General features: G+C 46.8%; 1 protein-coding gene across 7 annotated transcripts in view; it reads right to left on the bottom strand.

Annotated features, from left to right (window-relative positions):
• CFAP97 (cilia and flagella associated protein 97) overlaps window positions 1-26548 on the bottom strand; it is a 423577-nt gene that overhangs the window by 341064 nt on the left and 55965 nt on the right. For 2 of the 7 annotated variants that reach the window (XM_085641930.1, XM_085641934.1), the window contains exon 2: window positions 15222-15313. The exons of the other annotated variants lie outside the window; for them this stretch is intronic. The gene's annotated coding sequence lies outside the window, so the exon portion shown is untranslated. The remainder of the gene's footprint in view (window positions 1-15221; window positions 15314-26548) is intronic. 7 annotated transcript variants of the gene reach the window in all.

Consider the following 26548-nt stretch of genomic DNA (forward strand, 5'->3'; position numbering starts at 1 on the left):
TTTAATCGGGCCATGGCGCGGGAGCCCAGCGGACGCACACTGCGGGCGAGCTGGCGGCACGCCAAAAGGCAAGCCCGTCTGCGCCCATGCGCGCCTGGACATCGCCAGACGCCAGAAACGCTGGCAGTGGTATGATAGGATCATGTACTTATTCCAGGGCCGAGCTGCTGGCTATCAATAATTTGGTAAGCCCTTGTAACTCGCCTTTGTTAGGTTATATGGAGGGACCCTTCTGCTGTGGGTTTGATTGACACACACTTTGTCCCCCCTCACCCTCCCTCCTTGGTCCAGGTCTTTTATAAAAAAAAATTAATCTTAATGTTCGCTCCCTGGCCAAACATAATCTGGATGTCTATGACTTGGTTCAGGAGGTGTCTCCTGATGTCTTTTTCAAAAACATGGCTTAGCAATGACATGGTGGCAGAACCCGGCTTAGCGCTTCCTCTAGGCTATAGTATCCTGACCTTAAACAGAGAGACTAGAGGGGGTGGCATTGCGCTTATCTTTAAGTCTTGCTCATTTGTCAAAGAGTCTGTGGCGGGTTGCGAATGCGCCCGCTTTGGAATCGCTTTTAGCGCTCATTCAGCCATGTCAGGGTTGTTAGTCCATCGCCCCCCTGGGCCAGCTAAAGAGTTTAAAACTGCACTTATTGATGTCACCAGTACTCTGGCAATGAGCGCAACGAATTTCAGTATTTTGGGAGACCTTAATCTGCACTTTGACCTCCAATATGATAATGAAATCGACAGCTTGCTTGCAGACCTGGCGGCTTGGCAATTAACTCAATTGGTTTCAGGTCCTACCCACATTAGTGGCCATTTGCTTGACCCCACCTCTGTCGAGACACCCAGTCCAGTATGTTGGTCTGACTACTTTCTGGTCTCTATGTCTTTCCCGGCCTTCAAGCCCCCGTATAGAGCCTAACAACAACCCTCTTTTAAACGCCCTTGGCGTAAATTGGAGCTTGAGGATTATCATGCCCTTCTTTCTATACATCCTCCTAAACTGCATAGTGACCCCAATCGGTCATATAGATCTCTCTGTAATTAGATTCTTCATGCTCTTGATTCCCTCATTCCAGCTAAATGGTCTAAAGGCCGTAACTCTGACTCTAACACATGGTTTAATGATTCTCTGGCCACGATACGTAAATCCTGTAAAAAGCTGGAGCGTGTCTGGAGAAAGAACTATGACCCCGTGGCAAAAATAAGCTATCAGGCCGCTATCAAGAGCTACCATAGGACTATACACTCTGTCCGGGAGGCTTACTTTGCCAATGAAATCAAGTTAAACCGCAACCCGGCCAAGTGTATTTTCACAATACTCAAGGATCTCAAAGTTAGGAAAAACTCAACTGCCTCCGTGATAATGTCTGAACAATACCTTCTTTGTTAAGAAAGTAGAAACAATCTGTAGGTCTTTTCCTTCGGCGCCACCCTCTTTTATTGCTCCTCACGGACCCCATCCTACTCATTCTTTGGAGGTTATTCCTTCCATCTCGCAGGATGAGTTTTTATTACTGAGTGGTTAAGTTAAATCTGGCTCTCCTGTAGACCCTCTGAAACCTGCCCAGGTCAGGGACTCTCCATCTGTGCTCCTAGCACCTTTGTGCCAGGTTGTTAATACATATTTTTCCACAGCTGTTGTCCCTGACCTATGGAAGCAGGCTAAGGTAGTTCCTCTACTCAAAAAACCTTCACTGGATCCGGCTAAGCTGGAAAACTTTCGTTCAATATCTCTCCTACCATGGGTAGCCAAGATTGCCGAGGCTCACACGAATAACATCTTAACGTGGTTCTTGAATATTAATGGCAACTTGGACCCTTCCACAAATGGCTTCCGCCCTGGTCACAGTACGGAGACTGCTCTCTTGGCTGTGACCGAACATCTGCAGACCATTCTAGATGCAGGCCACACTGCGGCACTGGTACTGCTTGACCTCAGTGCCGCATTCGACACAGTCTCCTACAAGATTCTTATACATCGCCTGGAGGAGGCTGGTGTCGGTGGCCTAGCTCTAGATTGGTTCAGATCTTTCCTTTCAGAGAGAACATTCCAAGTGACTGCCCCCCTTTTCTCTCCAGTGTCCAGTCCATCGGGCAGGGTGTGCCTCAGGGCTCTGCTCTGAGCCCTGTATTATTTAATCTGTACGTTCAACCTCTTGCTACGGTGGCTAGGGACAAAGGCCTTACCATGGTCTTGTAGGCTGATGACACGCAGTTGGTGGTGGCCCTCTCAGACGACTCCTCGCAGGACGCCTCCAGATTTAGGAGTGGCAGTCGCGGAGTGGATGACCACCAACTGCCTCCAGCTTAACGCCAATAAATCTGATGTGTTGCTGGTGGGAAGAGACAAGGGACTATGGAGTGAGCATTGGTGGCCCATCACCCTTGGTAGTACACCCACCCCTAAGGCGGTGGTAAAAAACCTAGGGGTATGGATGGACTCTACACTCAACTTCCAGGATCACACCAAGAAAGTGGCCGGCACTTGTTTCGGCCTCCTTCGGGGACTTAGGCCCCTGCTGGATTTTTTTGATCCACCCACCCGTCAGTTGATCGTTCAAGTGGCTATCTTATCTAGATTAGACTATGCCAGCTGGCTCCTTTTAGGGGCCAATCAGACAGAGGTAGTGCGCCTGCAGCGAGTTCAAAATGCAGCAGCCAGAGCCCTGCTGGGGCTCCCGCGTAGCTGCTCAACAGCTGGTGCCATCCGGCAGTTACACTGGTTGCCTATGGCCAAACGGATCGAATTCAAGGTTCTCTGCTTGTCTTTTAAAATTCTGAAGCTTGCGTCTCCCGGGCTTTTGGCCAACTTGCTGGTACCTTATGTTCCTATGCACCAGCTGCGTTCTTTGGGGCAACACTTGGTTGTTGTCCCTCGAGTGAACCGTCTCCGTGCCGGGGGACGGTCCTTCCGTTGTTTGGCAGCCAAATTGTAGAACTCCCTGCCCTTTCAGATTTGCAGTCTGGATAGCCTGCTGGCCTTTCGAAAAGCCATTAAGACATATCTTTTCCCAGTGGCCTCTGTTCACTGCTTTCAGTGCCGGGACGCCTCTTCGCTGAGGCAGCTGTGCGCTATATAAGTCTAGTTAACATAACATAACATGGTTGGAGACACACCGGTGGCGGAAAGATGAGCTGTGAGGGTTTTGTCCACAGTGTCGGCACTCACTCTCCCTCTCCATCTATTACTTTCTCTCACACTTTCTCTCTCTCTCACTCCTTCTTCCTCTCACACTGTTTCTCCTTCTCTCTATCTTTCTGTCTTCCTCTAACTCTCTCTCTCTCTCCTTTGATGGGCGCATGACGCACAATCTTATCTTGCTTTTTGTCTTTCAGGCTGTGATTCACAGATTATCGACCCCCCCCCCCCACCAACCGGGCCTCCCGCCACGTGGCGATGAAGTGAGTTCCACTGAGTTGGTGCCACCAGAGCTGAGCGGGTGTGCAGCCTGCGATGATGCGTGGCCTTGATACACCATCCTGGCAATCAAGACCCAATCTGAATTGTGAGCTCGGCTGGACTGCGTGTACGCCCCGACTGAGGAGGTTGCTTCGGCACGTGGTGGGCTCTTTTGGACACACGCCGGTGGCGGAAGGTGAGCAGAGAGGCTCTTCCTCTCTCTCACGCTGTTTCTCTCTTCTTGCTCTCTTCCTCTCTCTCACTCTTTCTCTCTCTCTCCTTTGATGGGCCGATGACGCACAATCTTATCTTGCAGGCTGTGATTCACAGATTGTCGAGGGATGACATGCCATGGCTGTACCTACTTTTATTTTGTTCTTTTGTTTAAATAAAATGTTTTATATGTATATCCATAGGTGACTGAGAATCTCATTTGTCCAACCTCACATGCATCTTTTTTATTACAATTGTGCGACATCACCCGATTTGTTACGTTCCAGATTTCGGAAGGTTGCTGTCGCATTTGTTTGTCGGGGGAGGGGTGGGTTAGGGGGGATGGCAGACAAGGGGCTGGTGCCCGGGGGTGTCGGGGCACTGTTGGGTGTCCGAGCTGTAAGATCGTTGGCTCCATTGCATCTGCTGTCGTTCAGGTGTGGCTAGGCTCCCTTTCATGTTGCAGGTTGTAGTCCGACTTTACACCAGGTCAGAGCATGTCTAAACTTCCTGGTGATAACGCACCTTATCGCCTGTTTTGTACTCTCTTTGCCGATTTTGCTGGTGGTTGAGAAAGTTGCAAAGGGGTGTGTTCGCTGCTTTTTGCACGGGAACACCTACTCTGCATCTCATTAGCAATATTTGCAGGGGTCATCCGTGACGATGCTTTTTAAGGCTGCTATCGCTGGTAAACTGGTGATAAGGGCTGTTTGCAATAGCTTGTGAATGGTGCGCTAAATTTATCACCATTTTGGCTGCGATAAAGTGCTTTTAACTCGGCGATGTGTTCTTGAGAATATGCTTCTCAGTGTTTTAAAGACCTGAGAAGTACTGGAGTGCCGCGCTGAGAGCCGCGCACCCAGCGCGTTCACACTAGGGGGCCGCGCTGAGAGCCGCGCACCCTTCGTATTCACACTAGGGGGCCACTCAAGGGTCCCGACTCCAAACTTTTTTTAAAAATAAAAAGCGTTCACTTTCATTAATTTACATTCGCCTTGGGGATCCCATCCCCCGAGGCATGCCCACATCGACATATTTTTTTTTTCCAAGGGGAGGGGGCCGCGTGGCCCCCCCTCCCAGGCCACTTCTGGCCCCAAGGACACATCCCCTGGGGCCTGGCCTCTCTGTTGGTGACCGTGGGGGGAGCCCCAATGCCCCCACGGTCACGCCAGCTCCCCGCCTCCTGCGGGAGCCGGCATTCCTTTTGGGCAACAGGACCTACTAACATACAGATCCCCTTGCCCAAAAGCAATCCTGCTTTGCTTCATTGAACCGAGAGCAGGTTTTCCTCCTCTCGCTTCAACGAAGCAACCAGGGTTAGCTATGACAGTGTGCGAGACATGCTTCCACCCTCTCATACCAAACAACAACTTCCCGGGGTGAGCTCCCCGGGACATTGCAAGAGCCAGCCCTGGGGAGTGGCGGTCCCCAGAACCATCAAGGGCTCCAGCAGGGGAGCCACGCAGCCCCCCCTCCCTCTATTTTCAAAACCCCAGAGAGGTGGTGTTCCCCAGGGCTTCGGGGAGCCCACTAAGCCCCCCATGCATATTTAATTAAATCCTCGGGTCGTGGCGATCCCCGGAGCTTGAGGGGGATCTCGGACGCCCCCCAAAAATTACAGAACAAGCCCCGGGGAGGTAGCGGTCCCCGGGACTGCCGGAGGGCCGTGTGCCCTCCCTCTCCTAATTTACATAGCCCAAGGGAGGTGACGGTCCCCGGGGCTGCGGAGGCCCCGCAGGCCTCCGCAATATAATTATAGGATTGCCCTGGAACCTGACCCACTCGGGGGCTCATTTAAATAAAGTGGGGCAACCCCCACTTCATTTAAATGGGGCGCGCATTCTGACGTTTTTATTTTTAAATAAAAAATAATTTTTGATCTTGGGGGTCCTTGTGGGACCCCTGTGAGCAGAACTAGGGGGTCAGGGTGGTTCTACCCTGCTCCCTTTTCTTCTCTTTTAATCTCTTTTTGACTGTTTTCTTCTGACTCGGTTCTACCTGATGCCTGTCAAACGCTGAGAACACAGCACCTGCCCACAGGGAGATCGCGCTGCCGCATGGGAGGCTTACACAACAGCTAGTATCATGGTGCCCTGCTGGCTGGACCTGCTTTGCAGCCCTTGAATCCTCCCACACGATCCTAAATCTCCTGAAGCCCGCTAGACCGTCAACAAGGGCAGTGCCCTCTGCACTTGCCCCCCAATTACCTCCTGATTGTACTGAGTTTGTGCTGCAGCACCTGCCACATGGAACATTTGAAGCCTCCTAAAACACAGCACAAACACTGATCGCTGGGCCTTCATTGGGGCCCATGAACCCCCTGAAACCCACCAATCGCTAACAGCTATCGTACCAGTGCTCTTGCTTATTGAATGCTCTTGCTGTTATTGTCAATTTCACATACTGACAAGTGGATGTCTGTCCCTTTCAGACCCTTTGTTTAGACCACTTGAGGCACATCACCCAATGCCGGACCTTAAAATGGCAGCTATACAGTGACGCTCCATAGCTCAGCCTGTGTCCATGCTGCAGTCTCGGGGTACCCTGATCATCTCTGCCTCTGGGCCAGCAGATCTGCTTCTAATGTGACCAACTACAAGATCTCTCCAGCCCCATACTCTATCTCGACCTTGCCTTTGCACGCCTTCTGTAAAGTGGCTGGAACTGTATTCTCTCCAACAGACAGAGGCATTGGGTAAGCAAACCTTTTGTCAAGAGGCTGGTTGCGTATCTATACCAGCAGACACAATCATTGACATTTCTTCAAAGTGGCTGTCAGGTACCTGTGAGGTAATGGTCAAGTGACTGTCGGGCGGTTGCCAAGGGGCTGGAACTGTCCCCACACCATCAAACACAGACGTTTTGGCAGAAGATCAGCACGGATTGATAGGAGTCCAGCTTAATAAAAAAAAAGTCTGGTTGGTGCAGCTTCCCATGCACTGAACAAACATGTGCCAGACAACCAGCAGCAAATAATAAGTAAAACAAGAATTGATAACAAGCAGTGTTCAACGGGGGCTACTCCAGTTATCTTGTGCTTCCCTAAAGCATGTTCATCGTCTTGTAGTCCCCTGCGGTCCTCCCACTTGCACAGTACTCGTATTTACCAGCCAGCTGGCTCATACCTCAACCAACAGTCGGGTTCCCTTCTAAGATGGCTGACCACAAAGAGAAAGAATCTAAAGAGCATAAGGTCAACAAGGCACCTCACAATCGTGCCAAACCTGATCTCCCAATCCCAGACTCTCCAAATAAATCAAAAGGGTATAGGTCTGCCAACATTGAAGGTATCATTAAGCACCTGGGTGCTCTCAATGACGTAGCCCAAGATACTAAATCGTGCACAGACACCATGCATGAGGATACCCAGGCTCTTCAAGATGGCATGAGGGGATCTTTCCAGCAGACTGATCGAGTCTAGAATTAGCTCTATGGAAGATTCCAACATCTTGACTGTAAGCCGTTTGAAACACTCATACGACTCAATTAAGACTATGGTGATGGAGAGGAAATCTACAGATCTTTGACTTACCTGAGATTGGTGAAAAAGCCATCTGGTGCGTTGAGTTCCTGGAATTCTAGCTCCCCCTAACACTGGGCCTCAAATTAGACAAAGACATTGAAATCGAATGGGCGGACAGGATCACTTCGAGTAAATCGCCCAACTCCGCACCTGGTCACTCCACTCACCCAAGAACCATGATTTTCAGACTTCTGCGTTCTCGTCACACCGAATTAATCCTCACTAACATGCAGGAAAATCACAAGTCACGTGGAACAGATAGCGCATATCGATTTCCCAGGACTAATCAAAAGAAACTGTAGCCACCAGGAAGTGCTTCCTGACATTGCGCCAAAGTCTGAGAGACTGTAACATTCCCTTCTCCTCCATCGACCCAGAGAGGTTTTGCATTTTCTTTAAGGGCAAAGCAATGGTCATCTCCCATACTGCTAACCTTCAAGCCTTTCTGAACACAGCCACTCAAACAGATGTCGATTTGACTTTATTCCTTCTTGATCATCAGAGTTGACCTCCATATCAGACTCAACCTAGCCCCTTGGTGATCTACCATGGTCAGCCAACAGCATACCGGCTTGTCTCATCATGCTGGTCAACCGTGGAACTCTCTACATTCTTGTTCTTGCTCATATGCCTGTGCTTTGGTTGATAGATGCACTGCTCGCAAGTGTGTAAAATTTCATGAACCTCGTTGCTTTACATTAACTAGCATAACACTATCGACACACAGGTTCGACTATCACTGTCTGTACCTGTTCAACTACACTGTCCTGTTCTACCCCAAAAACATCTTTTTGGGGTACTCTGCACTACTCAGCACCGACTTGCATCTCTAAATTCATCGCTATATGTGCTTTCTTATGTCCACATTTTTCTTGTATAGGTGCTATGGCACTCTTGCACTCCTATGCACGCTTTCCTTGACTACTACCCCACCTCAGCTAAAGTGTGTGCCATTTTGCTTTATAGAGTGATTTGCTGCATATACTTGATCAGGTACTTGTTATGTATCTTTGTACTTTTTTATGTGCATGCTTTTGACATCAATTTTATGGGGTTTCTTTTGTACTCTCGTGCACTCTTCAGCATGATTCCTTCACCTTCTGGCTAAAGTACCTTATGCACTATAGGTTCCACAAGTAGGTTGCTTATCCACATACAGTGTTCTCCCTACGGTTTATCGTAGTTATGTCTTATAGGTCCATCCTATGACAGAGTTAATGCTTTTCGCCTGTATACTGTGTCTACAACATGTTATACATTTAAGCTTAGATATCATATCTCTAGGATGGCGCTCCTCTTTCAATGTTAAGGCCCAGCCTCATTGTGGCCTCCCACTCCTCTTTACTAGACAGGATGGAGAAGTGTGGTTCTCCTGCACTTCAAGGGTTGGGTGGTGGGTAGGATAGATTTTTGGGTTCTATTTTCTCCTCTTATTCTCCTTCCTCTTCTGCTTCCCTCTCTCCTCCTATCCCCTCAATAGTATCTTCAAGGTATACGGTCCCCCAAGTAAGTCTGCAGGGCATCTCCCACGATCAATGATCCCACTCCCAAACTCACTGGCCGACATGGTCCTGGCAATTCACAAAGGCTATTTGCCAAACCCCCCCTCCCGCACTTCATCATCGACTTCCCATTAACCTTGACGTCACTCCACTGAAAGATGGCTGACAAACACTAAAGGCATCTCACACCCAGTTAAATGGAAGAAAATAGCTGTTTATTGCAATAAACAGAAAAGAGCCAGATGTACGATTGTTTTTTGTGATCGCAAACAGGAGATCGGCCCGTTTGCGAGCTCAAAAAAGGGTCCTGGCATGTACATACGCTAGTTTGTGATTCATTGACAAAATAGCGTTTGCGACACTTGCTATTAGGAAGGGGCATCCCTTAATAGCGAGTCTCAATGTACTATTGTTTTGCAACCGCATTTGCGGCAGCAAAACACTCGCAGTTTACCACCTACTTCTAGAAGGTGGTAAACCACTCACAAACGGGAAGGGGCCTCCATGGGACCCCTTGCCCTTTGTGTTTTTTAAATGCATCCTGTTTTCATTTTTAAAAAACTGCTTTATTTCAAAAGGAGTCTCAGACATGGTGGTCTGCTGACCCCAGCAGGCCACCATCCCTGGGAGTGCTAGCAATTCCCAATGGGGTCGCAAATTGTGCTTGCCTCATGAATATTAATGAGGCATGCAATATGCGACCCCATTGGGAATCCCAAACAGTGTGACACTGTTGTACATTCACTTTTGCGAGTCGCATATTGCGAGTTGCAATTCGACGCAATTTGCAACTCCCAAAAGCGAATGGTCGTACATCTGGCCCATTAGTCTCCTAGAAGAAACCCACTGTCAGTTGATCAAAGATGCCAGATTTTACTGTCCCTGGGTCACAGATATTACTCTCCCCAGCCATAGCAAAAAAAGTGTCATCACCTTAATCGCGAAAAAATCCGGGATATCTGTTCTTTCCCACTCACATGACTACCGGGGACGATGGTTAATAACTAGTCTACTAAAGAATAAAAGGAAGATGGCCATAGTGAATACCTACGCTCCCAGCGTAACTCGGTTGCCTACTGGAAGGACTTGGATAAGCGCTTCTCAGAAATTCCAGACAACGTTGGAAATCATCGTAGAGGGGAACTTCAACCTTTCCATGGATGGTGTCCTAGATAGAATCTCCACTCACAAATTTCATGCAGCAGGTCTCACAAACAGATGAAACTAGGCTGCAAGAATAACAATGTAATCGACACATGGAGATTATACAACCCAAATGGTAATGACTACACATTTTACTCCTCCACACATCATACCTTCACAAGAAATGATTATATCCTAGTAGATCAATCGCTAATTCCCATGGCACAGAACCCCAAGATTGAGCCCATTCTAATTAGCGACTACGCATGCATATTGCTTGAGCTCTAACTCTCAGACACACTCCCCTCCTCAAAAGTATGGCGCCTTAATGATGTACTCCTGCAGGAAGACCTATCCAAAACTAAAATTAGCTAAACAATCCTACAATTCCTGCAAGAAAACAGAGCTGGGGACACTACGGACTCAATTAGGTCGGACACCCTGTAGGCCACTCTTAGGGGCAGCTTAATGAAACTAGCTGCCTCCAGAAACAAATCCATGAACAAACGTCTTGACTATTGAATATGAGACTAAGTTCCTAAATGAACATATCAGACACTCTGCTGGTTCTCATGACATCCATAAGTGGCTCAAAATACATTAGGAGTACAACCAAATACTAAGTAAAAGAGCGCAGAAATGGGTGGATATCGCCAATGTGAAAAAATCAACCACAAGAAACAGAGCCGAGAAGGCTCTCGCCAATTATCTGAAATAATCCAAAAACAAAACTATCACCTATGCCATTAAAAACAAAATCAGACATCTCGGTAACTTCCCTTACTGAGATCCTGGAAATCTTCCATAGCTTCCCCTCAGACCTCTATACCCCCAACACCACAATTAATCAGAATGATTGCGCTTCTTACCTGAATTCCTGCTCAATCCAGTCAGCCTCAGCGGAGGACAGATCCCTACTCAATGCCCCAATTACGTCTGAAGAAATACATTCAGCCATTAAATCTCTCAAATCAAGCAAGTCTCCAGGTCCGGACAGGTACACCGTGACCTTCTACAAAACATTCTCCGAGCTTTCTAACCGATCCCCTTCTTGCTTGTTTCGATCATACGCATTCACCTGGCGTTTCTCTGGCACGGCCGCCGAGGACACAATAGTTGTTATACCGAAAGAAGGGAATGATGCCTTGGACATCAAAAACGAAAGGCCGATATCGCTAATAAATATCAGCTGTAAACTACATGCCAAAATCTTGGCACAAAGTCTTGAGAGAGTGTTAATAAAATGAATTGCCCCAACCCAAACAGGATTCCTGAAAGGCAGGCTAGCCGCTGACAACATCCGTGTCTTTTGTCACATCATTGAAAAAGCTTGGTCATCATCCTCGCCTATTAAGCGATGGCCATCTACACGGAAAAAGCCTTTGACAAGGTCTCTTTGACCTTCCTATATGAGGCCCTCCATAAATTTCAACTTGGTGAGAATTTCATCCGAAAGGTGATGGTCCTGTACTCCACCCCAGTGACTTAAGTGAAGATAAACGGCTGCCTATCTGACTCATTCCCTTTAGCCCAAGGCACCAGACAAGGTGCCTCCTGCCACCCTCCATTTCCTATTAACTATCAAACCCCTCTTATGCTCCTTAAAAGTGAACAAAGACATCAAAGATGTCCAATTCCAATCTGGCAGGCAACTTGTTTCAGCCTACACGGATGACGTTCTGATCTTCACTGAAGATGCAAAAAATGCAATCCCACACAACCTGACAGAAATCAATAACTATTCAAGGGTATCTGGCTACACTCGCAACCCCACTAAAACAGAAATCTTCCCAATGATGAACATCTACTGTACCCCCTCGGTCCTTGGCGATTCCAGACTAAAATGGCAACCTGAGGCACTTCAGAATTTAGGCCTCTCTTTGGGCAAAACCTACACACCTCGGTCGCAATCAACAAGAGTAAAACACTTTACAAAATTAATTACCTATTATCCTCCCAGTCCCAAAAACTCTTAAATTGGTGTGGCAGGGCAGACTCCTCGAAAATGATAGCTCACCTAGTCAACTTTCTTTCAAGTATGCTCCCCATAAACTTATAGAGCCATTTCTTAATGCAATAGACAAGGCTATTTCAAACTTCATTTGGAAGGGGAAGAGGCCTAAGATCCCCGGTCCCACACTGAATCTGAACAAAACCAGAGGGGGCCTAAACATGCCCAACTTCCATAGATATCAGCAGGCTTTCCTAGCTGTCCAGGGTAACTGGTGGTTCAACAAGACCATGGACTCTCTCACCACCCCACCGGCTGCAAATAGAATCCCATCCCCCCTACGATCCATACTAACTATCCGGGGCCTACAAAAACAGTCTACAGCCCCTCTCACCCCATTAGGGGTGTCAGGATTTGGGCAACAGCTCACCTCTCTTTTTTTTTTTTTTGAAAATTCTTTTTATTGGCATTTAGTTATATAGACGTACATTTATCATGTTTCACATCAATGTCTGCAACATATACGCAGTGGGGTAGACCATCAGTGATTGCAGGATTACATTTACATCGTGGTTGGCGTGAATGCGGTCTGCGGTATAGCAGGTCTGTGCCAGTGAAAGAAAAACTAGGGGGGAGAACTGAACTGGGGGGGTGCCATGGGGTGCCTAGCGTTGAGGTGAGGCGTATACTATGAGTCCGCTATTGCCTACTCCATCATGCAGCTACCATTCGCCTAGGAGGGAGTGTGTATGCGGGCTGCTATGGGTTGCTGTGGAGCGTTCCCACAGGGGGGGGCCAGACCCGATGCATCCAAGGGGACCGCGGAGGGTTGTGGAGGGGGGTCTCCTATCTCGGGAGCCTGTGCGGTGTGAGGTTGTGTGGCGCTTGGGGCGTGTAAGGCAGCCACTGGGGTCTCTGGAGTCTGGGACTGCCTAAATTGGTGCAGCAGGAGCACCCATTCTAGGGAGATTGGGACCTTACGCATACCTTTGGCTTCCTCCTCCCTGATTGTGTCCTCCTCGGCCGCCGCCCATTTGAGAACCGCCCCCACCCATGCCGCGATCGGAGGACCTGATGGGGCCCGCCAGTGCATGGCTATACAGCGTCTGGCCAGTAGGTGGGCTAGGAAAACAAAGCGCATTGGTATTTTGTGTCGTTTCCTCCCTCCCAGAATACCGAGCGCACAGCCCTCCCAAGTAGTCAGGTGGGACAGTCCGGTGAGATCCCTGAGCGTCGTGTGGATAAATGACCAGTAGGTCTGAATGCCCGGGCAGGTCCAGAACATGTGGGAAAAGTCTGCGTCTCCTGCCTGACAGCGAGGGCAAAGGAAGGTCGTGTCGGGGAAAAAACGTTGGAGGCGCGCAGGCGTTAGGTATGCCCTATGTAGGATGTGAAATTGTATGTTTTTGAACCGAGCGTTCCTGGAAACTTTTTGGGGGAACTCTATCGCTCTGTCCCACTCGTTATCATGAAACGATCGCCCCGCTTCCTCCTCCCAGAGGACCCGGAGAGATCCCAGCAGTGGGGGTGCCAGTTCCCTGATTGATTTGTATAGCCATGTGGTGAGATGGCGACCCGATCCCATTCGGAAGATTGAGTGTAGAACAGGGTGGGTGGGAGGTTCCCCTAGTGCGAGATCGGAGTATGGTCGGTAGCAGCCAAGGAGTTGTCGGTGAATCAGAAACTGCCCAGGGGGAAGGTCATATGCGCACATGAGCTGTCGGTATGGCCGGAGCTGTCCCCCTTCAAACAGTGCCTCCGCCTCGGTAATGGCTCTAGACGTCCACTCCCGAAGCGTGGCAGGAGTAAAGAACCCCCTATGTCTGGGCCAGCCGACTAGTGGCAGTAATGGTGTGTATGGGGGGCGATCTGTCGCTATGCGGTGTATACGCTGAATGCACTTCCGGGCTATATCTACTTGTAGGGGGTAGGTACGTGCAGGGCGGAATCCTGGCAGAAGTAGACGACACAGCTCTGGCATGGGTAAACGACACGTGTTTGTATGTGTTTCGAGTGTATATCTGTCTGCCGTCCAATATGAGAGCCATTGGAGCTGCGACGCTAGAAAGTAGGCTTCAAACGACGGCGCACCAAGCCCCCCTTGTGTCGTGGGCAACTTCAGTTTTGCTAGCGCGATCCTATGCCACCCTTTACCCCATATTAAAGAACTGAGGAGTGTATCCAAGTCCCTGAAGAAGGAGCGAGGTGGGATGACTGGGAGGTTAGTGAAATAATATAATAACCGTGGGACCAGAATCATCTTTGCCAAGGCTACCCGGCCTATTGGGGCCAGCGGAAGGTTCCGCCAGAATCCAATGGAGGACCGTATCCCCGCGAGCGCCCTGCAGTGATTACCTGCGGGAGTGATATAGACGAATCGTGAGGTATCGGGGGCCCTCTGCTGCCCACTGTAGTTTCCGGTTCCCGATCCAGACATCCTGAGAGGGAGCATCCGGATGGAGGGGGTATACCATCGACTTGTCCCAATTCACTTGCAGGCCCGAGGCCTCCGTGAACTCCGTCAGAGCGTTCTCGAGTGTAGTGAGATCCGCCGTCACATCTCGCAGGTATATGAGGAGGTCGTCCTCATAAAGGGATACACAGTGTGTCACGTCCGCCAGTGGAATACCCCAAGCTTGCCCGTCCCGGCGCAGCCGGATAGCCAAGGGCTCTACCGCGAGCGCAAATAGTAAGGGTGAGAGGGGGCACCCCTGTCGTGTGCCCCTGTGTATAGCAAATTCCGGGGAGATGTAGCGACCGAGACGGACTCGAGAGGTGAGATCGGTGTAGAGGAGACGAGTGTAGGCTTAGAGCGTGGGACCCAGTCCCGCCCGTCTGAGGACGGCGAAGAGGAACTGCCATGTTAGGGTGTTCACCTCTCTTAATCACAATATATCCGAATGACTCATCATTCCTTCCAACACTAATGAATGTTCAAACGTCCTGTACCCTGACTTTTGACCATATTGCATGCTGTTGATAATAGCTAGCTGTAGCTGGTGTTCCCCAGTTTGTTTGAAAAGGCTTAATTGCTTTTACAAATGTTTTACCATGAATATGAAAGGCCGTGGTTCAGGCGCCACAGAAACATCCATAAAATCCACCAGAATAAGCATCAAGCAACCGGTATAGATTACCTCAAAGTGAAACATTCTATAAGACGGCCTTCATCAATTTAAACCCCTGCACCTGTTTCTTGCAATAAGCAATTAGAATGCAACCTTTGTGAACATTCTAAAACACCTTCTAGAAGACAGCCTCATCAAATTAATCATCTGCATCTGTTCCTTGCTATAAACAATTAGAACGTGACCTTTGTGAGCATTATAAAAGCATCTTCTAGAAAGCAGCTTCAAGTTAATTATCTGTACCTGTTCCTTGTTACAAACAATTAGAATGTGACCTTTATGAACGTTCTAAGGCAGTTTTATTTAAAGACCGTCCACACTCCTCCCTTTGCGTAGCCTCTTCGCCTGCCACTTACCTATTTCCCTGCCCCAGGACTCAGCCTTGCCAGCTCTCATGATCCTCCTGCTTTGCCCTCACCACAAAATATGTCCTGAATTAGTCTTGCACCTGGATGGAAAAAAGAATGAGAAGAGGAGGAGAGATGCATTAACAGACTTGATTTTATTACGCGCTGAGCTCAGTCGCAACATTGTGCTGCAAACAAAGGTAACCAGTGTTTTTGTTCAACTTGTACATACTATTGGCAGGACTGTGCCAGAGAGGACTTGGGTGAAGCTAATACCGTCCAAATTTGCTTGTGGGTTTGATGCTAAAATCATACTCACTACAGTTTTGAAAAGTTTGATAAAGGACCCTATACAGACAATCTAAATGAAAACAAAATAACAACAAAGTTAAAGTTTGGTTGAGATTTCAAAAGTGTTGGTGAGGTGATACCTTAAGAGATAGAGTTAATACTAGACTAAAACGTTATTATTTGTTTATTTATAGGTACCAAATCTGCCAGTACCATTAATCCGACTAATGTGAATGCCTACTGCAGTGTTGCAGTTCAGCAGACGAGCCACAGCATCTTTGACTCTACACGCTCTCTCCCTCCCAACCCCCTCCCCCTGGGTTTCGCCACCAGAGCAGTGTCACTTGTAAACCGAGGGCAAGTCTCAGGAGGAATCAGGAACTAGCGTTGTCACCCCATTACAATCATCTGGGATCCAGGTAGGTGGTTCATGACAGAAGGCAAAGCCACACACCTACACACCTAATATTCCTTTTGGGGGGTGCCATGACCAACCAAGACCAAATATTCAAGATCTAACACGTGCCTTACCAGGGGACCTCAATGACGCTAACCATCTGTGTTTTAATGCAGCAGTTGCAACGAAATCTGAATAGGTTAAATGCAGAAAATGCAAAACTTGACGAAGAGTTGTAACGAGAGAGGACACATTTCACACAAAGGAGGGATACTAAAACCATGGACAGTCGCACAGTTTTGACCCAGCCTGTGTTTGGAGAACCATTTCAGAGAGAGGCGTTTAAAACTACTGACCAGAATCTGCATGTATCTGTCTCTACACCCTTAACAGCTCCAGAACACTCATGGTGATAGTACTAAATTTGCAGCCTTTATGAGTCAATGCCAATTACGTTTCCTATGCAAATCTCAGGCGTTCCACAATGATGCTGCTAAAGTAGTGTTTGTAATCTTTTATTTGGGAGGTGTACTCGCTAACTGGAAAATTCCATTAATACAAACAAACAATCCCCTGTTGTACAACTATTCTGCTTTTAAAGCTGCCATGAGTAAGTTATTCGCAAAACATGTTTTCATCCAAGCAAGTGACAATGAGTTATTAAACCTACAACAAGGTTCTAAGGACCTGCTGACATAATCGCTACTTTCAATCGACCGGTGGCGGAAACCCGCTGGGCGGAAGAGAAAAGAACATCCTTAATCTATCGAGGGTTAAGAGATAACCTTAAAGATTCCCTCTCGCACATCGTTGATCGGCCCGATGATTTAGCAGAATTTATTGATCTTGTGGTGAAGCTAGATCACCGATTAGGCGAGCGAAAGGATGATCGATCTTGCAGTGACACCAGAGTAATTGTTCTCAAAATTAAGAAGGAGTTAGACATTAAGAGTCTTGATACTGAACCTATGCAGAAAGGAGGTACAAGGGGTCCACTATCTAATGAGGAAAAAGAACGTCGCAGCAAATGAAGCCTATGTCTTTATTGTGGCAAAGCTGGTCATTTTGCGAGGGAATGTTCTGCAAAACTAAAAAGACTAATGCTGTGTGTGGGTAGTTTAGAGGTCGATTAAGAACAGGGTAAACCAAGGCTCTAGACCAGAAGGGATATGGTCTCATTGAGGCAAGTTGCACATATCTCACAATATCTGACTAACATAGGAACAAGAATTCCACTGCATCTGACTACCCAAGTCACAGTAATCCTATACCCACAGAGAAGGCACATAATATCCATGCTTATTGATTCAGGGGCCACAGGCAATTTCTTTGATCTGACCCTAGCTGCCAAGCTCGGGCTCACAAAAGTTCCCAAAGAAAAACCTGTGTTGTGAGAGCAATAAATGGTTCAGAGTTGTCTTCTGGACTAATTTGTTTAGACAGAGGCTCTAACCTTAGTGTGCCATTATGGGCATACTGGACGAATTTTCTTTGATCTAATAGACACCCCCACCTCAGTGGTAATTTTGGGAGTACCTTGGCTAGAACACCATAATCCAAAATGGTTGGTAACACCACACCATAACCTTGGACTCAATATTCTGCACTACTACCTGCTACCAAGAGGCTCCTGAGTTGGGAAAACCTCTGCATTGTGCCTTGTTCCAAGGAGCAGAAAACCTTGAACAACCCAAAGAACACCAGGACTATTAAGATTTTTTTTGACTCCTTACGGGAGCAACACTGCCCTGCAGTGGAGTTTACGAGTTGACAGAACCCGAAACTCAATATCTATGCAAATTTCTGGATGAACTACTCGAGATAGTTTTTATACACTAGACCACGTCACCTGTGTCTTCCCCACTCTTCTTTATACCCAAGAAGAATGGGGAGTTGGGACTGTGTGGTTTAAAGGGCAGTCAATGAATGGAAAACCACCTTTAGGACTAAGTTTGGGCTGTTTGAGTATACAATTATGCCCTTGAGGTTATGCAAGGCAATGCTGCGGCAGCATTTCAATATTTGATTAAGGAGGTTTTGAGGGAGTTTTTGGATTGTTGTGCAACCGTCTACATAGACAACATTCTGATTTACTCAAACTCCGAACAAGAACATGTACAGCATGTACGGGCCATCTAGCAGCACCGTAGGGAAAACGCTCTCTTTGCTAAATTAGACAATTGTTCCTTCCATATACAGTCAGCAGAGTTTATTGGGTATCACTTATCTCCTACAGACTTCACTATGGACCCCAAAAAGGTAGAAGCCATTACCACTTGGCCAACTCCAACAACTGTCAAGGAAATTCAATCGAGACTTGGATTCACCAATTTTTATCATCGTTTCATCCTGCACTTTCAGTAATAGTGGCGCCTATAACACAGCTGCTAAAAAGGAGAAATTATTTGCGTGATCCCCAGACTCCAATCAGGGGTAGTAACTGTTAAAAACTAAATTCACCACTGCACCCATTCTTCAGCATTCCAATACAGACCAGCCCTATTATGTCTAAGCCGATGCTTCGCAGGTAGCCGTAGGAGAAATTTGATCACAAAAGAACCCAAGAACTGGCCACATGCAGCCCATAGTCTTTTATTCCTCAAAAATTCTACCAGCAGAGCAAAATCCTAGTGTGGCTGAAAGAGACCATCTGGCCATCAAACTGGTGTTCCCTGAATGGAGGCATTACCAACAGGGGGCTAAACATAGAACCACAATATTCTCAGAGCATAAAAATGTACAATTATTTTGCTCCGTTAGGGCTCTTACCCCCATCAAACGCAAAGGACGAATTTCTTTAGAGGGTTTGATTTCATCATCGCCTATCGCCCAGGGACCAAGAAGTTACAGTCTGATGTACTTTCTAGACTGGGGTATGCTCACTCTTCCCATTCCACATCAGACTCCCCTACTATCATTCCACTGGAAAAGACAGTCGCAGTCAGCAAGGGTGACCATTTTATGGCAGCCTTATATGAAGAATATTAAAAGCTAAAGGCCAAGAATGAATCAAAACACCAAACCATACTATCACAGACAAGCTGTCCTTCACACTCAGAAACTGTACATCACTACTAAAGAGTTAAGACGTCAGATAATTCAATGGAATCATAGAGCATATGGAGGGCATCCAGGTATAATGAAAACCCTAAGGTATTGTCCAAAAACCTTCTGGTCGAACAACATGCAGAAGGATATACAAGAATGCGTATCTGGTTGCCCAATTTGTGCACGAAACAAGCACACTAACACTGCACCTGCAGGCTTATTACAGCCTCTGCCTATAGCCCCAGTTCTTTGGCATACCATTAGTCTAGATTGTATTACCAACCTTCCAGAAAGCAATACCTTCATTACCATTTTAGTAGTTGCTGACATGTTACCAAAAATATCACATTTCATCCCCCTCAAAAAGATACGCACCGCTGCAGAATTTAGTAAAATGTTAATTGATAATACTGTAAGACTGCCTGGTCTACCAACTAGAATCATCTCTGATCGCAATTTTCAGTTCACATCAACATTTCGGAGAACACTCTGTGATAAGATAGGGATTGAGGTAGCCTGGTCATCAGTCTTCCATCCACATACCGACGGGCAAACTGAATGGGACAACCAACCCCTAGAAACGACAATAAGATGCTAACCATCCACGTACACAGGACAATAGGATCAGGCATTACCCTCAGCTGAGATCACTTATAACAAGAGCACTCGCTCAGCAACACACTACACACCCATCTTCTTCATGTCAGGACAACACACTCAGGCCCTTCCCACTGATGTATCAGGAGGTACTACTATGCTACCTTTAGTCACAGAAAGGTTAGAAAAACTGCTGACTCGGTTCATGCTACCTGTCTGGCGAGACGATTTCATGCACTCCATTCCACCAAACCATGACCCGACTGCCTTTGAGAGGGGTGACTGTCAGGATTCCTGCCAAAGCTCACCTCCCTTGACTATCTCAATATACCGGCATGACTCATATCATTCGTCCCAACACTTCTGAATGAACAAACATCTTGGACCTTGACTTTCAACCTTTTACATGTTGTTGGTAACACCTAGCTGCAGCTAGTGTTCCCTGGTTTGTTTGAAAAGGTTTAATAGCTTTTACAAATGTTTTACCATCTATATGCAAGGTCTGGGTTCAGATGCCTTGGGAACATCCAGAAAATTCACCAGAATAAGCATCAAGCAGCCGGCATGGATGACCTCAACATGAACATTCCGGAAGACGGCCCTCATCAAATTAATCTCCTGCAACTGTTCCTTGCTATAAGTAATCAGAATGCAACCTTTGTGGACATTCTAAAAAACCTTATAAAAGAAAGCCTCATAAAATTAATCATCTGCACCTGTTCCTTGCTATAAGCAATTAGAGTGAAACCTTTGTAAACATTCTAAAACACCTTCTATAAGACAGCCTCAAATTAATCATCTGCACCTGTCGTGTAGTTCCTAGGAATCCCCAGGACCTGCGGGTTTCGGATGACCTAAACTGAGGGCTTGGTGTCCTAACCGCTTCCAGACACCCCCACAGGATAGGTCACCGTTAGACCAGCTAGCTCTACAGTGCCACTCCCACCCGCCTGTTGTCTACAGTGGTGTAGGTAGTTTCTGGCAACCACTGAACAGGACAACACCAATTCCTCGGGGATGGTGGAAAACAGTGCAGTACTTTCCACTCAGACACTCGTGCTTGCTTTCTCTCAGAAAATACACAGGATGGCGATTAGGAAAGTTCAATAAGTATTTATTGGTCCAGAAACAGCCTTGTGTAAAATATATGTGCTGCAACAATCAGGAGACAGAAGCATACGAAAGAGATTGCTAGTACCAATACAGTAAACAGTAGATACATTTCTATCATAGTGCCAATAAGATAAACATAGGCAGTTCAGATAAAAACAGTAGCACTTGCATATTCCTAAAATGCGCACCCTAAATAATTTGCCTAAATGTGCCTAGCCTAGCTCTGTATGTGTAGCATGTATATACGTGGAGCTATGTGAATCTGTAGCCAAGAAACCCCTAGGGAAGAACCAGCCCCCTCACCTGATGGTTGAGAACGAAGGACGCAGCAAAACCAAAGGAAATGATGGACGGAGTGTTGAACATTGCAAGCACTCACCCCCAGTCAACTGATCTGGGTTTAATCCATCACCGTTCTTTAGCCCACTCTGCCACCCCAGTACAGAGAACGAAGGGCCCCACCTCTGCTTCGAGGATGACACCCCGCAAGGATTCAGCATGCAGGACCCAGAGTCAGCTTGGAAGGAATTCTCCTCTAATTTGTAGGGGGAAGCGAGGGTCTTTTATACTAAAGTGGTCACTCCAGGGTTTCTTCTAGAATCAATATGTTTTGAAAATAACCATAAATGTTGTGGAAACAATCAAGAATGTTTTTCCAAACAAATGTGATCATGCACAGCTGGTTGTTGCCCAGGATGAAAAAAGTGGTGACCCTTATAAAGAGTAATTATATCATGCCTGAGGACTTGTTTATGTACGTCAGGTACAGGGATTATGATACAATACAGAGAGCCTGGTGTCGAAGAAACAAGAGCAAGCTACTAGGTAAAAGGTCACCTGTTTAGAATCGTTATTGTAGTGTAGATAAGACAATGTATGTAAAATGGGGTATACATGACAGGACTGACCTAAAGGACATGACGTCTGTTCCTCGCTATAAGCAATTAGAATGCGAACTTTGTGGACATTCTGAAGCACCTCTACAAAGCAGCCTTATCAAGGTAATTATCTGCACCTGTTCCTTGTTACAATTAGAATGTGACCTTTATGAACATTCTAAAGCAGAATGTTCTAAAGCAGTCTTATTTAAAGTCCGTCCCCACTCCTCCCCTTCACTTAGCCTCTTCGCCTGTCACTTATCTGTTTCCTGGCTTCCAGGACTCTGCCTTGCCAGCTCCATTGATCCTCCCACTTCGCTCTCACCACAAAGAACCTCCTGCATTAGTCTTGCATCTGGATGGAAACAAGCATTGGCATAGCCAATAGGTCTCGCCTTTGGGACCTTATAAGTGTTTAGCCACGCAACAGTTGATGTTGTTGCCCCAAGGATATTATGCTGCATAACTAAATACTTATAAGGTCCCAAAAGCGAGACCTATTGGCTGTGCAATGCTTGTTTTCTTAATGGTAAGATTGCATAGGGTTGGTGTCGGGTGGTTTCTGTTTGATCACCCTGATTCTAGAACAGTTAAACCATAAATGCAGCTATTATGGTTCAAGAAACATTGCTGTTGAAGTCATGGTTGGACCTTTGGCCTATATCTGGGATCTCAGACCCAAATGGTTATGTGGTGGGTTCAGTTGTTGCAACTGGTCCACTGAACGCTCTATCAACTACAAAAATCTGATGTGACTAGCCAATTTTAAGGAACATACCCTAAAAGTTTGGAATTTCCAGAAGAAGGACTTTGTGTGCCATCTCAATACCAGCATCACAAACCGATACAATTGTGTTGGCTACTGAACCAGTTTGACATCGTCCTTTGTCTCTCATTGAATTTTGACTGGTTTCTTGAACAATAGCCAATGCAAACCTACTCACCTTGTTAACCGGAAACTACCACTCTGCAACTCTGGGGACTTGGGCTTGGAACCCAGGAATATATTACCTTTGGCTAAGCCACTGTTCATTTTTAGAAGTGTTGGGCATTTCAAATACTTTAATTTTGGGACTGTTTTGGCTGATTCAGCCACCACTGCTCAAACTCACTATCGCCCTCATTATGAGGACTCACTTCCCTCTGATGGGGTCGCTATCAGCAGTAATCAGTTCTATCATCATTAAGCAATGCTTGCTTTCACCTGGAGACTTCAGCTACTGTATGCATCTAAAGATCCCTGTTGGAAGTCTAGGCCAAAATGAGAAATTCAGGTGTAGATCAGAGTCAGAATTGCCAATAACCCTGACTTTTCCTCATTTTTTATTGGACCCTCAGGGGCCAACTTGTAAGGAGACTGAGATTCCCACCCCAGAAGTTACCAGTACCTGCATTGATCATTTGTGGCTGGGTAGGTAATGGCCCCTTTTGCCCCACATACGTAGTTTGGGTCTAAGCGGTCCAAACTTGCCTCAGTGGCACTGAGATATTAGGGCAATGGCCATACATAACAGAGCAGAATTCCACAGGCCCATTAACCTTGGAGAGCTGAAAGAACAAATGGAATGCCTCGGTTTCTAGCTGGTCTGCAGTAGTACCTGTGCCCCTTACCCTCAGTGTTAAGCAACGGTAACCACAGAAAAGGCCCAGTCATCGGTGATTCCTTTAGGACTCAAGACCTAGAGAAAATGCTTTACACCAAACAATGATTTTTGTCTTGGCGGGCCTCCATAACAAACCTTTTCAATAGTGAGGTATGAGCTAAGGCACACAGGTGGGCGGGAATTCATCCAGAATTCTCAAGTCCAGATAGGACATTGGCAATCTGTTGGTCTCAGACTTGATAAGAGACTCATGCTTGAAACGGCTCCGGCTGGGATGAATCAGTCTCCTGGGAAGACAAACCACAGACACAGAGCACATGCGCCCGGAGTGAGTCACACAGACACATTGGCCCACACACAAAGATAAGCACACCACTACGCATTCCTGATGTTGGGGAAATCCGCAAAAAGCTACATTAACTACAAGCAACCGCGCCATGTCTGCATCACTGTAGTCTCGGATGTCCTCCTTTTTGCAGCGCTGAGTCTTGGAGGCAACGGCCAGCAATAGGACGGCAGACACACAGGAAATGCAAGACGAGCAGACATCTTCCAGAGTGGAATAATGAGAACTACAGACAGGGGAGCAAAGCACAAAGTATTGATAGGCTGCAAGGAAAGGCGGCCTCTCATAGGCTGTACTAGAGCACTCATCAAAGTGAGGAGTTTGGAAATAGGCTGGAGAAGGCAGCGGCATTTGTAGTCAATTCTCGATCAAAGCGAAAGACGTGCGGCCGAGTGGTGCTAATGACCCATGAAAAACAGATGGCGGCTGCGCACGCAAGCGCTAGGCCAGCCAGTAGCACTTTGAAAACTCACCTACTAAATGTCTCTCCGAGCAACGCATGCGCTGGCTCAGCGAGACCTAAAAAGAAGACTCACATTAACAGACTGGATATTACTATGCGCGGAACTCAGTACCAACATCGTGCTGCAAACAAAGGTAACCAGGGTTTTTGTTCAACTTGTACATACTTTTGTCAAGGCTGCCAGAAAGGACTTGAATGAATCTAACCCCGTCCAAATTTGCTTGTGGGTGTGATGCTGAAATCATACTCACTACAGATTCAAAAATGCTGATAAAGGACCCTTTATGGAAAATCTAAATGAAAACAAAATAACAACAAATCTAAAGATTGGTTGGGATTTGAAAAGCTATCGTAAGGTGATACCTTAAGAAACAGAGTTAATACTAGACTAAAGCCTAATTGGTTAGTTTATAGGTACCATATCTGCAGGTACCCTTGATCAAACTGGTGTGAATGCCTGCTGCACTGTTGCAGTTTAGTATAAGAGCCACAGCATCTTTGAATCTACACGCTCTCTCTATTCCAAGTCTCTTCGCCCTGGGGTTCGGCCGGTGATAGCTCGTCTCCTGAATTACAGGGACAGGGATGCTGCACTACGGCGGGCGAGGGACCTGAAAACACTCCGCTATGAGGGATCTGAACTCTCCTTTTTCCCTGACTTTATGCCATTGGTGCAGGAGGCACGCAAGAAATTTGGCCTGGTGAAACGCAAGCTGAGAGATCTACAGCTCGAGTATGCCATGCTATATCCGACCAAGCTCAGAGTCAATTTTGTGGACAAGTCACGTTTCTACACGGATCCGAGTCAGCTACAACAGGACCTGAAAAAGTATGGCCCGGACAGATCAGTCAGAGCGGCGGTGGCACAACCAAGCGATGAGGCGTCTCTGAATGAAGCCGCAGTGCGAAATGCAGCAGACGAAGATTGAACAACCTGTTTGGGGACGGTCCTTCTGATAAGTAGCAATTTAACTTTTATACTAGAACTGCAGAACTGTGCCCCTTTGTACAACTACTTATGGTGCAGAACAATTTTCCACTAGTAACGGACCTATTATTTTTACATTTTTCTTAACGTGCAGCCCAAATGGTGTAGCTCTATAGGAGCGGCCTAGCCCTAACAATCATTTAAACGGTCATTTGTTAGTTACACTGTGGGTCGGGCTGCCTGCGCCTTCACGTGTACACCACATGTTACTAATGTCAGAGGTTTTTATTGGTTGGGGTTTGTTCTTATTGTTGGGTGGGAAGGGTGGGTTATGTTGTCAGTCCGTATCTACCTTTTTTGATATGGAGTGGGTGGGATTCGGGGCGGGACCGTTGGAAGACATCCAAATCCTTGAACATACAATGAAGATGTGTTGCTGTGTGCTGATAGAGCAATATGGAAATATACCTGTTAAGACTTGGATGTTAAAGGCGACGCATGACTGAACAAAACAGAAATGCAAATATTATACATTTTATGTCCTGGAATGTAAGAGGGTTAAACGATCATAGAGATAAGGAAGGTGTTAGCATACTTACACAGACACTCCATGGATGTGGCGATCTTGCAAGAAACCCATTTAGCGCCCACAACTGTATAATTATCACATAGACCTATGAGAGGTACATGCGCTACAGCGGGGTTCACATCCCATGCCAGGGGAGTGCTGGTATGGGTAAGACGTAACTCGGGTATACAACTACATATGGTGGAGGCAGACCCAGGTGGTCGATACACTATTGTTAAATGCCGAACAGAACAATTCATGATAGTACTGGTGGGGGTATATGGACCCAATTACGATGACCCTGCATTTTATCAGCACTTACACCTGAAACTTGCAAAGTACACACATATACCTATGTTATGGGGGGGGGAGGCTTCAATTGTATACAGGACCCTGAATTGGACTGGTTGAGTGGTAAAGTTAGACCCCCCCTCCAGAGCAGCACGTGCTGTGGCAGATATTGCGCTGCAGGAAGGACTGCGGGATGTCTGGAGATATCTTGCACCACACTGCAGAGAATATACTCACTACTCAGCAGCGCAGGAAATACACACTAGGATAGCTTATTAGTTTGCCTCAAGTACATTACTCTCTTCAATCTAGAACTTTCAACATAGGGCACGTACGTTGTCTGACCATTCCCCAGTCTCCTTTAGTCTCACACTTCCCATAAAGGCCCTGAATACGCAATCCTGGAGATTACCTCAATATTCGCTTTTGGACCCTGTTTTTCGTACAGAGTTGGGTAATGCTATTGATGAATATTTTATGACCAACCTGGGGAGTGTGCCTACAATGTCATCCATTTGGGAAGCCTTTAAATTATATATAAGGGGGGTTACGATATCCAAACATGCTGGAGTGCTCAAATCGATAAGCAACCGAATACACACAATCGAAACTCAGATACAAGAATTGGAGAGGCGGCAACAAACGGAGAAGGATCCACGTATATTGGAGCAAACTAGAACGTTGGTCTCAGACTTTACTGAACTAGCGGATGAGGAGGTAAAGCATCTGGGGAGGTATGCAATAGCCCGTACATATGCAGAGGTGATAGGCCCAGTGCAACACTAGCAGCTACTATTAAGCCACAACGAGGC

The sequence above is a fragment of the Triturus cristatus genome, chromosome 2_2 (assembly GCF_964204655.1).
Source record: "Triturus cristatus chromosome 2_2, aTriCri1.1, whole genome shotgun sequence".
NCBI lineage: Eukaryota > Metazoa > Chordata > Amphibia > Caudata > Salamandridae > Triturus > Triturus cristatus.